The sequence below is a fragment of the Mus musculus genome, chromosome 9 (genome assembly GCF_000001635.26).
Source record: "Mus musculus strain C57BL/6J chromosome 9, GRCm38.p6 C57BL/6J".
Taxonomy (NCBI): domain Eukaryota; kingdom Metazoa; phylum Chordata; class Mammalia; order Rodentia; family Muridae; genus Mus; species Mus musculus.
In genome coordinates, this window is record NC_000075.6 from 64,820,332 (window position 1) to 64,834,900 (window position 14,569).

General features: G+C 38.9%; 1 protein-coding gene across 11 annotated transcripts in view; it reads left to right on the forward strand.

The window, feature by feature from the left end:
* The window catches only part of Dennd4a (DENN/MADD domain containing 4A), a 113,544-nt gene that overhangs the window by 14,208 nt on the left and 84,767 nt on the right, over positions 1 to 14,569 (forward strand). For 3 of the 11 annotated variants that reach the window (XM_030243937.1, XM_011242651.3, XM_030243938.1), the window contains exon 2: positions 7,192 to 7,303. The exons of the other annotated variants lie outside the window; for them this stretch is intronic. The gene's annotated coding sequence lies outside the window, so the exon portion shown is untranslated. The remainder of the gene's footprint in view (positions 1 to 7,191; positions 7,304 to 14,569) is intronic. 11 annotated transcript variants of the gene reach the window in all.

A 14,569-nucleotide genomic window follows, 5' to 3' on the forward strand; every position in this document is an offset into this window, starting at 1 on the left:
ATAATACAAATAAAACATTTGAAACAATGTCTTGTATCTAGTGAGTAATCTAGTCTATCTATTGTTGACTTTCGAGCATTTTAATTTATGTGTCTCATTCTCTCATTAGGCTTTGAATCAGTGAGTGAAGGAACATACCAAGAAATCTGGATCTTAAAGTGAAAGATAACATTTCTAATCTTTCAGAGTGTCCTGAAAACTTGAGTCTAAGTCCGTTTTTTTCCTAGCAACTACATTTGGCATCTTGCCACACATGTGAAATTGGCATTGATGGTAATTAGCACTTCTTAATTATACTTCATAATTGGTTGCTTATTTAAGACGCTGCATGCTTTACTTAGTAGTTCTACTGGAACTCTAGGAATACCATTTACTTTTAAGTCTCCCTTAGTCTGTTTGGCATTTAGTCAACTTTTCCAAATATGGATTAAGGTGTGAGGGGCTGAACAAAGGGGTAGAGTAAGGGTAAAACGTGATACCTCTGAGCCAGACATGTTGAGTGTACCATCACCATTTGCTTTAAGATAGGTCATCAGATGTAATTTCAGTAAACACTTTCCAGAGGTAATATAAGACATTAAAAAAATATCAATAACCTGTCTTCTTCCATTACTGCGAATGATTAAGACATTTTACTTACAATCATTCTTTTTATTATTTCAGAATCTGTTTCTTTTACCTTAGATTTAGCAGGCCTCATTTTGTTCTAAATACCAAAACCATCTGTATAATCTTGGCAAATTGATAGAAGTACTGTTTGTTTTATTTTTATCTCTGAGCTTGCTGTTAAATTTGTAGGGTTTTCTGTCTCACTGTTTCTGATTATATGAAAGTAAGTTTGTCTTCTTTGGATTATAGGAACAGTACAAAATTACTCTTCAGTATCCACTTGAAAATTGTTGCTAGAGAAACTAGATTTTTTCCCCCCTAAAAGGTTTTAAACTGCTAAAGAAAAATTCTAACAAACTATTATCAAATTAATGTGGAAATCTTAATGTATCAGTCTTATGTTAGAGGCTAATACTATATAATGGCTGTAGTGTTGGGAACTGCTTTTTAAAAGTGCCACTGTCTTAGTATTGAATATTTTAGTCGAAGACTCTGAAGTAGCATGTTTTTAAGAGAATGGATCTAGATGAATGGGGAAAAGTGAAACTGTATTTTGGTCTGTGAGATAGAACTGGCTCTTATCAACAGAAAAGTTGAGTTAACCCTCATTCCAGTTTTAGTCAAGATTATAGTTAATGAATTCTATTTTCCTTTAAAAATTAATTTAACTTGGTATGGTGGCACATATCAGCACAGTGAAGGCCAGACTTGAAGATGGTGAGGTCTGGACCAACCTGGCCAATATAGTGAGACACTGTCTAAACAATTAAAAACTCTCTGTTGTTATTGTTCTAACAAATGCTAAGATATTCCTACCCTTCATCTTTCAATTTTTTTCTGGATATTAGAACTTTGTAATAGTATTTTATTTAATTTTTTAAACTGTAGTGTTGGGAATTGAACCTGGGTACCTGACTTTCTAGACAACTGTGTTATTATTGAGCTACACCCCAGCTTTGCATAGTATTTATGTTGCTTTGTTGGTGATAATTATACTGAAGTTGGATCCCTGAGATGTTGTTTGAACCTGCTCTCATTGATGAATACTTTTCATTCTTTTAGCCTAAGGAGTAATTGAGGTTTCTAATTTCATAGATTTCTTTTTTTTTTTTTTTTTTTTTTTTTTTAAGAATGAGACTTTCCCTTTTCTGATTAACCGCTATTTTAGGATTTCTTGACCACCTCCCATTTTTTTAAGAGTCAAGATCTTGCTAGGTACCTCTGACCAAACTAAATATAGATCCTGTATAGACCAAGCTAAATACTCCTCCTGCCTCACCCTCCTCATGATTGATGGAATTCTAAGATACCACTCCTTTGACTTTTGTTTTGTTTTGAGGGTTGTTGTTCATCAACATTCTTTTGTTTGTAGGCAGTAGAAGCCAAATTTAGCCTAACTTACTAAAAATGAAAATTAGTTGCAAGGATACTGGGGACTTGATGGCATGTAGTGATAGAAGAGCAGCCACAGGACTTGAGATCAGGAGTTGGACACGCCTCAGCAGTCAGGCGGCGCTTGTCTCCGCGCTTGTCTCCAGCACAGTTCCCTCACTCCCTACTTGCTCATTTCAGTTTTGTCTCTCTGCATGTTGTCTTTCACTGTTGTGGAGCTAGACATGACTTCCGACTCGTTTGTTGTTTTGAGGCCAGGTCTCCCTATGTAGCTTGGCTGGCCTGGGATGAGGTTGGCCTTGAGATCACAGAAACCCACCTGCCTCTGGCTCCCAGTACTGGGATTAAAGGCCTGTACCTTTGTCAGGCTGTCTTCTGACTCTTAAATTCATATATTGTCTCATGATTCTGTGCTCTCATTATAAAGCCCGATAGAGGAAATATAATACAAGGCAAGTGTTCTCTGTCTTGTCTATCAGCTATGGCAGATGAAACCATGGTTTTACTGAACGTGACTCTCAACACTAGCTTTGTGGAAAAGGTTAGACGATCCAGCTTCCCCAAGACAGGTATATACAATGAATAGACATTCTAAAAGCTGCTAGTTCCAAAAGGATAAAAAAGAAAATTAATTTTAAAATGAAATTAAAAGAAACCTCTCAGTGTTGCTGCATAATACCAAAGAATTTGAATTAATTCACTCCCAGTTCATAGGTGGTTATTATGAAAGCTATGAACATCTCCCCTTTTCAGGGGAAAATCAGTGGAGGTAGAGGCGCCCTTTTCCCCTCCTGTGTATAGAGTTTGTAGTCCAGTCATTCTATGAATACTTGTATATTAACATATACGGTCTTTAATATATTGACTTATAAAAAGCATCTCTGAGTTGTAGTCTTACATGTAGCTCCAACTGGCCTTAGACTTGATATGTAACCCAGACTAGCCTCCAGATCAGAGTCTTCCTTATTGGTGTGCCACTGTGTCGAACCTTAATAACACTACAGTATTCCTTATTTAGCAAGCATTTACTTATTGCTTGTGTAATTCCAAGGATTGTGCTATAAAACAAGTTATACTTTTGTTTACTCTCAGAGAATTTTCACATTCTAGTGAAAAGAGTTGATGTCAGAGGTCCTTACAGTATTAGTATGACAATCATATACAGTGTGTGTCAAGTCTTGCAGCCCAAGACTAGAGAGTGGCAGTCTTGCATAGGGAAGTACAGGCAGGACTCAGTTCACCAGAGCCGACCATTTGACGGGGTATTCTGGTGGAGGAGCTGAACTTGAATTTGCTAAGGTACCCGGAGTTATGTGAATGGGAATGCTGTACAATGAAACTCAAGTGAATTTTTACACTGTTTAATTTAATGAAGCTGGAATTAGACCCTGGTCTTAAGCCTGCCTTTCACACATCTGAATTTATGGCCCTTTTGAAAAGATAGCTGTAGACTGTACAGTACTCAGACCATTTGTTCTTTAGCTTTATGTTCCATCCCCCCCCTTTTTTTTTTTGTTTTTTTTTTGTTTTTTGAGATGGGGGTTCCTCTGTGTAGCCCTGGCTATTCTGTCTGAGGGCCTCACTACTCTGGTCACTTGGTGAACACCTTTATTTTATGCATTAATCCATGACCCCTACTCTGCCCTATCAAATAACCAAACACCACACACACACACACACACACACACACACACACACACCACACATGCATGTACAGACAGACACACAAAAGCCCAGATTTATTATCTGAGAAGTGACTGAGGAGAGAAAGGAAAAAGTCAGCTTTGTGGTTGTAATGAGCAGCTGTGTGTGTGTGTGTGTGTGTGTGTGTGTGTGTGTGTGTGTGTGTGTGTTCATGTGTTTTAGCATGAACAGCAGACTCAAAAATACCATCATGGTCATTCAAGTCAGAAATTGTGGCTTTTTCTTCCTCAACACAAAATTAGAAACTATTTGACTTTTCTCACTTTAATCCTTAAAATGTGCTTCACCACCTTGTCCACATTATTTGAATTATATGTAAATGTAAATTCGTGTTTGGTTAGTTGGATTTTGAGATAAGGTCACTTCTTGAAGTGACAGCTAGCCTCTTACCTCTGCCTCCTAAGAGCTGGGGTCACAGGTGTGTGCTGCTCTGCTTGTCTTCAGATGTCCTTCTGACAGTGGGTAGGATGGAGGTGATGCACAGAGAAGGGAAGAGAATGGGACTGTGGTCTGTCTCTTCTATGGTGTACACCGCCTTGCCATCTCTTACGGCATGATGCCTCTTTCTTTTCAGACTTCAAGCCTGACCTGCTTTCCTTCTCATTGCTCTGTCTTCTTGGTTAGACTCCCCACTTCCTATATAGCTCATTTACTTTTCTGACTTGTCTGCTAAGCCCCTGTAAGTTGGTCTTTGTGCTGTCGTTTCCTGCCACAGTTTGGTACATGGTAGGAGTCTTCGTTGTAAACAGGAGTCAGCTTTAGTCAGCTGAAGCAAGAGACACTGGGTTTGTTAGAAAGATATGCAGAACTGACTGCAAGAGTGGAGCGCTACATGTTGAGGAAAAAACAGGAAACAAACCTCAGGGCCAGATCAGAGCCAGACTGAAAAACCATAGTACCCTTCCCCCATGACATCATTCATTGATGCTCCTCTTGTCACTGGGTGCACTCTGCCACTGATTTAAGAAGTAGGTGTGTGTTTAGCTTATAAACAATAGAAATTGTTTTCATACTTCTGACTATTGAATGTCTAGAATCATGGTCAAGTTTTAGTGGGAGAGTCTTCTTGTGGGTGACAGGCTGCCAAGTCATATGTACTCTTGACCCAGAGAACCCTAAGAATGGATTCTAACCTATCCTTGCAGTGCTGACTCTCGATTTAAATTCTGCAAGAGTGCATTGAATTGACTGGCCAGGGTGCCAGAGCATGGTAAGCAAGTATCTGGCCCTGATTGGTCAAGTTCTGGGATTGGTTTTAGATTCTACTTTCTTTCCAGACACACATGACAGATTCTCTAAGCAAAGGGAGTGGCTGGCTCAGGTCTGGGCAATGAGAAGTAAAACTGGTATCTGTCCATCTTCAGTGGCCATCTGATTAGTGAGTAAGAGCCAGGGTCATGCATGATGCCTCATCCCTAAGCCTTTTCATCATCCAGCATCCAAGTGTGGTCATCATTGTTGCTCAAACCCAAATCGGTGCGAAGCCATAAGAAAAGCAAAGGATTAGCAAAATCATCCCTCGGTATCTACTTATTTAAGGTACATTACTTGCCTCTGTGGGTGGTGTCTGAGCAGAAGCTTTGGTTAACCTGGCAGTTGGACACTGGATGAACTGGGATTTGAACTCTGCTCAGATGATTCTAGAGCATGCCACTGCTATGTAAAAAAATAAGTCAGTTTATCCATTTCTAAGCTGCCATATAAGGTTTTATAATATGTAAAGTTTTACAATACCAGTTTTAGGAAAACTAAACATGCATGTACCTGTATGCTGGTGATCTCATTCTTGGTTTTTAAAGTATGCATTTATATGTCAAAAGATACATGCAGTAACTTCTGTCCATCACAGTAGCTGAGCACTGGAAACAAACCAGATGTCTACTAACAAAAGAGTAGATAAGTAAAGTTATTCAGAATTATTTAAAAATTGTCATTAAGATGAAAATTTATTCAGAAATGGAAATGAGCAACCTACTGTTACATAGAACAAGTGTGGCTGATTCTCCAAAACAATGTAAGGTGAAAAAGCAGGCCCTCCCCTTCCCCACCTCCCAGATAGACTACAGGAGTCATTCCATGCCCCACTTTTATAATGATCACAGAGAGAGAAATCTAGCATTAGAATGCAGAATGGTGATTCTCCAGAAAAATGGAGGGGCTTTCTGTTTCTGGCTGTACTCTGTTCTTGACACTGTGAGAATTCTTGCAGTTGTGCAGTTTCTTTATGTGTGTTACTCTTTAGTTAAAAGGAATCAAAACGGGCCTGGAGAGATGGCTCAGGGGATGAGAGCACTTGTTGCTTTTGCAGAGAACTGCTGTTCGTCCCCAGCACCCACACAGTGGCTAACAAACTCCTGTTGAGGAAATCTAATGCCCTCTGCTGAGCTCTGTAGCACCTGGCATGCATGTGGTACACACACATTCACATGTATAAAAAAAATTTAAATTACAAACAATAAAAACAGGCCTATGTATGGACTAAATTGGGTAGCAAAGCTAAGTGAGCCCCCCTCAGGTTGTGAATTGGGTTTTATCTGCACATCTTTATGTATTTTAGAAGAGATTGTTAGCATTAATTAGTTTTTCTAGGGCAGTGCATGACACCTAAGAGGTTAAGAGCCTACATCATGTATCTGTAAAGAAGCAGGCACATATGTAAAAGTTATTTTATACAGTTCACTGTGGATAGCACATTTTAACTCTGGGATAGAACCTGGCCTCTAAGGACAGGCTCTCTACTTTGGATCATTGCACAACTTTCTCAGTCTTACTTTAAAAAAAAAAAAAACTCTTTTAGATTTACTTTATTGGAAAATGAACAGAACTAAGGGAGGTGTGCCTATAGCACTCTCCTGAGAGGGTGAAATGGGGATGTGGCCAGAGAGATGATGGCTGTAAAAACAAGCCCAAGGGGCTGGGAAGGTGGCACCATGCATGTACCAGTTTCCACTCCATTTCCCCTGCCTCTTCCCATTAGAGCTCCTCCAAGGATGACTGTGCTTCCTCACTTCCCATGGTCTTCTTCCTTCACGCCAACACTTTATACTGAAATGACACTGTTCAGGTCATTGATTGGATCTTTGATAAATCCAGTGGCTAAGACCTCATAGAGTGGGAGTGAGCTGAATGCTCATGAGTAGAGGGCTGGCTTCATCTGGGTCTTTTCATAGTCTCCTCTGTCACCAGCCTGCTGGGGGCTCTGCATCTTCATTATCTTCTCCTTGTAGCCATTCATTCTAATCCGTTCATGATACCATCCTACCATAGTGTGGTTTGGATGTGTATGTGCTTTTAATCACATTAGTGCTATTTTGCTTCAGATTCCCTTCTGGTTGCTTAACTGTTCTTACTCAACACTAAATTTCCATGTTTCTACATTTCTATTTCATAGTTTTTTCTTGCTGAATGGTATTCAGTATCTGCCACATTTAAAAATTATCCCTTTAATTATGGCTGTCATGGTTTGTTTATTTATTCATTCAACAGATATTGAGTGCTGTTCATCAGGTACTACTGTCATTGCGTACAGCAGAAAACTCCTAAACCTCAAAGAACTTTTACAATACTGTGCAAAGAAAGAGAATTAAACGCAACCTCGGTAAATAAAATATTTATTATGTTGGATAAATATGTTGGATAGTAACTAAGCATAGTGGTACATGCCTTTAATCCCAGTACTAAGAGATAGAGACAGTCATATCTCTGAGTTCAAGTCCAACTTAGTCTACATAGCAAGTTTCAGGCTATGTAATAAGACTCTGATACAAAAACATGTATGTGTGTATGTATATATGTATATATATGTGTGTGAATAGTACACATAATAAATATATAATAAATACAATGCTAGAAAGGGAAAATGAAAAAAACGAGAAAGTTCAGGAAGGAGAGACTGCATCATAACTAACTATTCCAAAGTCAATCTTCGTATTGTTAGTGACTCTGTGTAGAGAGAGGACAAGTGTACATGGGTTTGGGCTTAAGGTGGAGGATTGCAAAACATAGATATGTAGGAAGAGTCATGAAGTGGACATTTTGGATCTCAGTACCGAGTCATACCTAGTAACATAAGTTTGTTTAATAGAAAGGAGATACTTTGTCTAGGGCTGGGATGGTCATCAGGATGTTTAGAAGAGTCATCTATGGGTTAACAAGGTGGGGTAAACGTGCCTTCTTACCAAGCCAGCTGACCTGAGTCCAGTACCCAGGGACCACATGGTGGAAGGAGAGAACTGACTTCTACTCGTTGTTGTCAGAGCTCCAGGTGGGTGAGGGGACACGAGCATGCTCCCACACTACACAGAGAAATAAAATGTAGGGGTCTTGTTTGGTTTTGTTTTGAAACTAAGCTGGTCTGAGTAGGCTGCAGTGGCAAGAGACCTGGGAAAAGCAATGTCAGGCCCGGCTCTGTTACTGATGGTTTGTGCTGCTGTCCACGAGTCAGATTAGCCTTCCTAGAAATTAATTTCCTCATTGATCAAATGCTGAGATCAGACCAAAGGATTTTAAAGGTCTTTAACTTTAAAACTGAATTTAAAGGAATTTCTCCCTTTTAAAGGAAATAGGATATAAAATATCTTTAGATCAATAATAATGTGACATAAAATTTTTTAAAAATTAAATGTTTTATGTCAAATTATTTTTTATAAATTAGAAAAAATGCTCTATGACAACTTTTTAACAATTCCTTCCTTTGTCTCTCTGTCTATCTGCCTCTGTGCCTCCTTCTGCTCCCTCCCTCCTTTCTTTCTTTTCTTGAGACAGAGTCTCACTATGTAGTCCAGGCTGGCTTGAGGCCAGTTTAGACTATAGAGTGAGATACTCTGCCTCAAACAAAACAAAATACAACAAACGTAAAACCAATGCCACTGCTCCCATCCAGCAAATCCATTTTAAGTAATTTCAGAATATAAGAGAAGAAATTCTAATTCACAGTGCTATTAACACTTGTCAAGGGTGCTCGTTTTCCTATTACATCACCAGCACCCGGCTTACAGTTTTTATTCACATTTGTTCAATTTAATTTAGTATCCCAAAGTTTAATTATTTCCAATATTCATGATTCTTCCAAGGATCCTAGTATTTGTATGTTTTCTGTTTTTTTAAACTTTTTAACTTATTTTTTATGTGTATGTGGGTTTTGCCTGTATGTGTGTCTGAACTTCATGCTTATATCCACCTGCCTCCCTGGAACTGGAGTTGCAGACTTTTAAAATGGATGGTAACCGAATTGGAATTGAAGCTGGGTCCTCTGAAAGAGCATCCAATGCTCTTAACCATGCAGCTGTCTCTCTAGCCCCCTTTTCTTTTTTTAAAATGTTATTTCTTTGTGCATGTGTAGCTGTGCCTCTGTACATATTCCACAGTGCACCTGTAGAGGTTAGAGGAAGCTTGTGGGAGTTTTCTCTTTTTAACCATGCAGGTCCTGGGATTGAACTAAGGATTTTATTTTTGTTATGTTTTTGTTTTTGTTTTTGTTTTTTTATGTGTGAGACAAGGACTCTTATAGGCCAGACTGGTCTCAGACTCCCTATTTAAGCCAAAGATGGCCTTCACCTTTCTCCACTCCTCAGTACACTGGGGATCACATACCTGTATAAGATGCCTGTCTTAATGATTAGGTTTCTGTTTGAAGTTTCTGTTTGTTTTTAGTTTTTGATCATCTACTATGTCATATAAATTTAAAAAACTACATCAATCATTATTAAGTAGAAAGGTAAGAGGACTCTCAAAGTTGTTTTCAAGGATTGAGTCTCAAAGTCTACTTAATATATTATGTCTGTGGAGTTTTAAGGTCAGGATCCCTTTTGGGGTTAAAGGATCTTTTCACAGGGGTCATCTAAGGTCGTTGGAAAACACAGATATTTATGTTATGACTCATAACAGTAGCAACATTACGGTTATGAAGTAGCAACAAAAATAATTTTTTTGGCTGGGGGGTCATTACAACATGAGGAACTGTATTAAAAGGGGGCAGAATTGGTGAAAATTGGAATGTTCAACCTTGATCAAATGACAGAATTCTAAATCTTCATTTAAGGTAGAACCACAATTCTGAGTGGTTTGCTTACAGTTGTAAGGTGAGGAGTAACAGGACCTTGTGTTATCTGGGGGAAGCATTCTGCCCCTGCTGACGGCAGTTCCCTTTAGGGCCTGGTTGACAAAGGCAGATGCTATTTCAAAGAGGAAGTAAAAAGTTGGAGACGTAGGGATCGTGTGCAAGGGGGAAATTAAGTAAAAGAAGTCTGCAAGAGAGGAAACTTAAAACCAGACTTCCTTCTCATGCTGGTGAGCCAGGACACTTGGATTTCACAGACCATGCTGGCTACAAACGGAATGCCAGTGTAAGAGTGGGAGCTGATTTTTGTCTTTGCAGGCAATGTAGATTTCACTGTAGCAATAGGAAATTTCAGTTATTGAAAGAGAATACGTCTAACATGAAGCCTTCTCTAGCTGCCTCCTCCTCATCTCACTCTACTCACGTTTTACCTCTCCACTTCCTCTTTTTGTTATCTGTTATCATTTAATTAATTTATTTATTTGAGATTGTACTGGGCTTCTGATCCAGGCTCTGCACATGCTTGATTCTAGCCCTTTATTTTACTTATATGCCACCCTCCTCTTCTTATTTTTTAAAACTTTATTGCATTTTAATTGTGTGTGTGTGTGTGTGTGTGTGTGTGTGTGCGTGCGCGCGCGCGTGTGTGTGTGTGTGTGTGTGTGTGTGTGTGTGTGCCATGGTACTAGAGTGGAGGTCAGAGGACAACTTGTGGAAGTCAGTTCTTTCCTTCCCCCACGTGGGGCCTGGCAATGGAACCCAAGTCATTAGGTTTGGTGGCAGGCTTGCTGAACCTTCTTCTGTATCTTTCAATTCCACTTCTTTCTTTTTTTCCTTTTACTCTCTAGTCCTATTTTTGTTACTAGTTCCTTTCTGTCCTTTTGTTAAGTTTAACTTGAGCTTTTATATACTAACTTTTTGACTGTTGAAGCCTAGGTTTAATAACAAGCACTAATTTCTTCAAGGACTCTCTTTGCTTCCATCCTTGAATGTGAAGTATTATATGTAGTAGAACTCCAAAGTAAAAGTCATAATTTGATTTATGGTTATAGGCAAGCTATTATACTGTAATTATAAAATTTCTGCAATTATAAAAAGAGTAATTGAAACAAAATCTCAATGGTCTTGCTCGTAGCTCCAAACGATCATGATTCTGTGATGGCTCCACTTTCCTATGCTTCCTACTGTTTTGACCTCACTCATTACTAAATATTTACACACCTGCCATGTCTTTATCTAACTGCTGTGCATGCAGTATAATAGAAGACACAGAAATCATAGCAGTCTTTGAATTGTCTGCAGTCTATCTGGAGACAGGTGACTGTATTAAAAGTTCTTTCTAGTCTGATCCTGTTCTGTTGAGAACAGATGCGTATTCCCGAGACAACACTAGCTACTTCCCGCTCTAGCCTAATTAACAGCTTAAGGGCAAAATTGCCCTTGAACAAAAGATGACTTCTCTAGTTCTTACACACCTGGGTTCCCATTGTACCTGTTCTGTAGCATCTTTTGTTGCCCCTTTGTTTCCAGTCCGTGGTTTCTGTGTAATGAATATTGATCATAAACTTTAAACTGAGGAGATTGGGCTTTGTTGAGTTGCAAGATGATCACTGCCAGTGATCTTCTGTGAGCACGTACATGCATGCCCTTGCACATGTTTGTAGAGTCACGATCAAAAGGAATGGGCTAGATGACTGAGTGAGAGTGACCCACAGAGGTCTCTGGGCCATGTTTATTCCTTGTACTTTGGCTTGGTTCTGCACACCTTTTGTAAGGGGACATTGCTTTACAAAGCATCTTTTCCTTTCACGGGCTGTATATAGTTTTGGTATATATATATACATACACACACACATACATATATACATATATAAAAGCATACTACAGAAAGTAAGGACAGGATGTGGTATCTGAAGGAAAGTGTGTGTGGTTAAGAGAGGGTTCCACAATGTATGTGCTCTATAATCAGCAATAGATGTGCTACTAGTAAATAAAGTTAACTAGTTGCCTATTTATTTATTTATTTATTTATTTTTTGTTTTTGTTTTTCAAGACAGGGTTTCTCTTTGTAGCCCTGGCTGTCCTGGAACTCACTCCATAGACCAGGCTGGCCTGAAACTCAGAAATCTGCCTGCCTCTGCCTCCCAAGTGCTGGGATTAAAGGCGCTTGCCACCACGTCCAGCTAGTTGCCCTTTTTGTTGTTGTTTCCTTGCGAATGTATGGAAAGTAAAGGAGTAACTGTAGTCTGCTGCCTCCATTAGCAGAAGCATGTTTTGCAAATACTAATGTAGTAAGTAGAAAATCAGTTAATTCTAAAAGCTCTCTCTTTTTTTTACGTGATTCATGGAATCAAAATGAAGTTTGTTCTGTCGAAATAAGTGATACTGGGAATACAACAATAAATTAATCTAAAAATTCAACATTGAAGGAAATGATATCTGGGTTTTTTTGAATAATAATATAAATGTTGTTTAAAGTCACAGTCAAATCAATGTTCTTACTGTATTAAAGAAGTCATAATGATGGGCTGGAGAGATGGCTCAGTGGTTAACAGCACTGACTGCTCTTCCAGAGGTTCTGAGTTCAATTCCCAGGAACCACATGGTGGCTCACAACCATCTGTAATGGGATCTGATGTCCTCTTCTGGTATGTCTGATGACACCTACAGTGTACTTACATACACAAAAATAAATAAATAAACTTTAAAAAAAGAATTCATAATGACAGAAAATAAATTTGGGAGCTGGTAAGATGGCTTCAGAGGGTAACAGCACTTGGTGCTAAGCCTGAAAGCTTGGGTGTGATTCCTGGAACCCATCTAATGGACAGAACCAACTCTCATGAGTCATCTTTGATCTCTACTTGTTCACAGTGGCTTGTACACACACACACACACACACACACACACACACACACACGGGGATAAATGTAAAAAAAATGTAAAGAAAATGTATTTGGAATTGGTTTTTACCACACTCATCATTCATATTGAAGTCTAAAGAAGCAAATATCCTGTCAGGTATTTGAAAATTTTACATGTATTTTTACAAATACAGTATTTTAACTTGAAATTATATATGATGTTGTTGTTTATTTTTTTAAAATGTTTTACCAGGTCAGCAGTGTGTTAACTCCTTGCTATCAATGAGCAGTAAGATTTAGAAATATTTGAAAAAAAATATATGTATACCATTCCATATTTGCTGCTTGAAGCTGTTTAGAGAGCCTGAAGTAGAGCACTATCCTACTTTGTAAAAGCACATACATTTGTCTTGATCACATTTAGCAGTCCAAAGATAACAACAATGACACACATGGTGGTACAGGCATGTAATGCCAATACTGGGAGGCTAAAGCAGAAGGATTACAAATGTAAGGCTATCTTCAGCTATATTGTAGAAACCTGACTTTAAAGAAAAAATCAAACAATAAAAACAAAAGGTAGCAAGATTGTACTTACATTGTTTCTCACAATCCTTTTCACTTTCTCAGCTAAGACATTGTATCAAAATTTTGACTGAAACATTCTATGTCTCTTATCTCCCATTTACCAGACTGGAATCTAGGATCGACTGAGTCATGGATTCTTCCTCCTCCTCCTCCTCCTCCTCTTTCTTCTTCTTCTTCTTCTTCTTCTTCTTCTTCTTCTTCTTCTTCTTCTTCTTCTTCTTCTTCTTCTTCTTCCTCTTCTTCCTCTTCTTCCTCTTCTTCCTCTTCTTCCTCTTCTTCTCCTCCTCCTTCTCCTCCTTCTCCTCCTTCTCCTCCTTCTCCTCCTTCTCCTCCTTCTCCTCCTTCTCCTCCTTCTCCTCCTTCTCCTCCTTCTCCTCCTTCTCCTCCTTCTCCTCTTTCTTTCTTTCTTTCTTTCTTTCTTTCTTTCTTTCTTTCTTTCTTTCTTTCTTTCTTTCTTTCTTTCTTTCTTTCTTCTTCTTCTTCTTCTTCTTCTTCTTCTTCTTCTCTCTCTCTCTCTGTCTGTCTCTCTCTCTCTCTCTGTCTCTCTCTCTCTCTCTGTCTCTCTCTCTCATTAGAAAAGAGCTAGTTGTGTTAGCCTTGGTTGGCCTAGAATTCACTCTATAGACCAGGCTGGCCTTGAACTCACAGAGAACCACTTGCTCTGCCTGCCACCAGCCATTGAAATCTTATTCTTAACTGTTTCTGCTAAAATTTCTCTGTCATTAGACAATGGTCCAGATTGGTTAAAGATATGGCAATTTCCCTTCCAGATGGACAGATGATTTTGCACTTTAATTTTAATTCACACCTTGAGTAAGGAACATTGTAGAATCTCTAAGAAATCACACTGTGTTAACCCCACTGGCCTAGTACAAGGAAAGAGGAAATTTATTTCTTCTGAAAGGGTTGTTGGTCTGCAGTCTTTCTTAACTCAAGGAGGAGTAAGAGTATGGATACAGGGGGACCATCCCATGACTCTGGGGTCAAGGGTGATGCTAGAAGCCCAACTGACTCAAAACTCTGGCATGTGTGTTCCCAGCATTATAAAACTACCCTCCCAAAACTTTATCTGTGAGGCCACCTTTTCTTCTATCATAACTACAAGCCCACAAACCCGCTCAGTCTAAAGAAAGTATGCCCATGGCGTGCTAAACCTCACAACAACAGGGTTCGTTGTTTTCTCCCTAAGCTTTGGGGGTTTTGTTTGTTTTTCTGTAGGGCTAAAAATTGAACATTTTGTAGACTGGGTCAATGGTATACCTACCACTGAGCAACACTCCTAGCCTGACTTTGGGTTCTTTATCCTGTCCCTATTGTATCTGTTGTTGAGGATTGATATTAACATAGTTGTAAA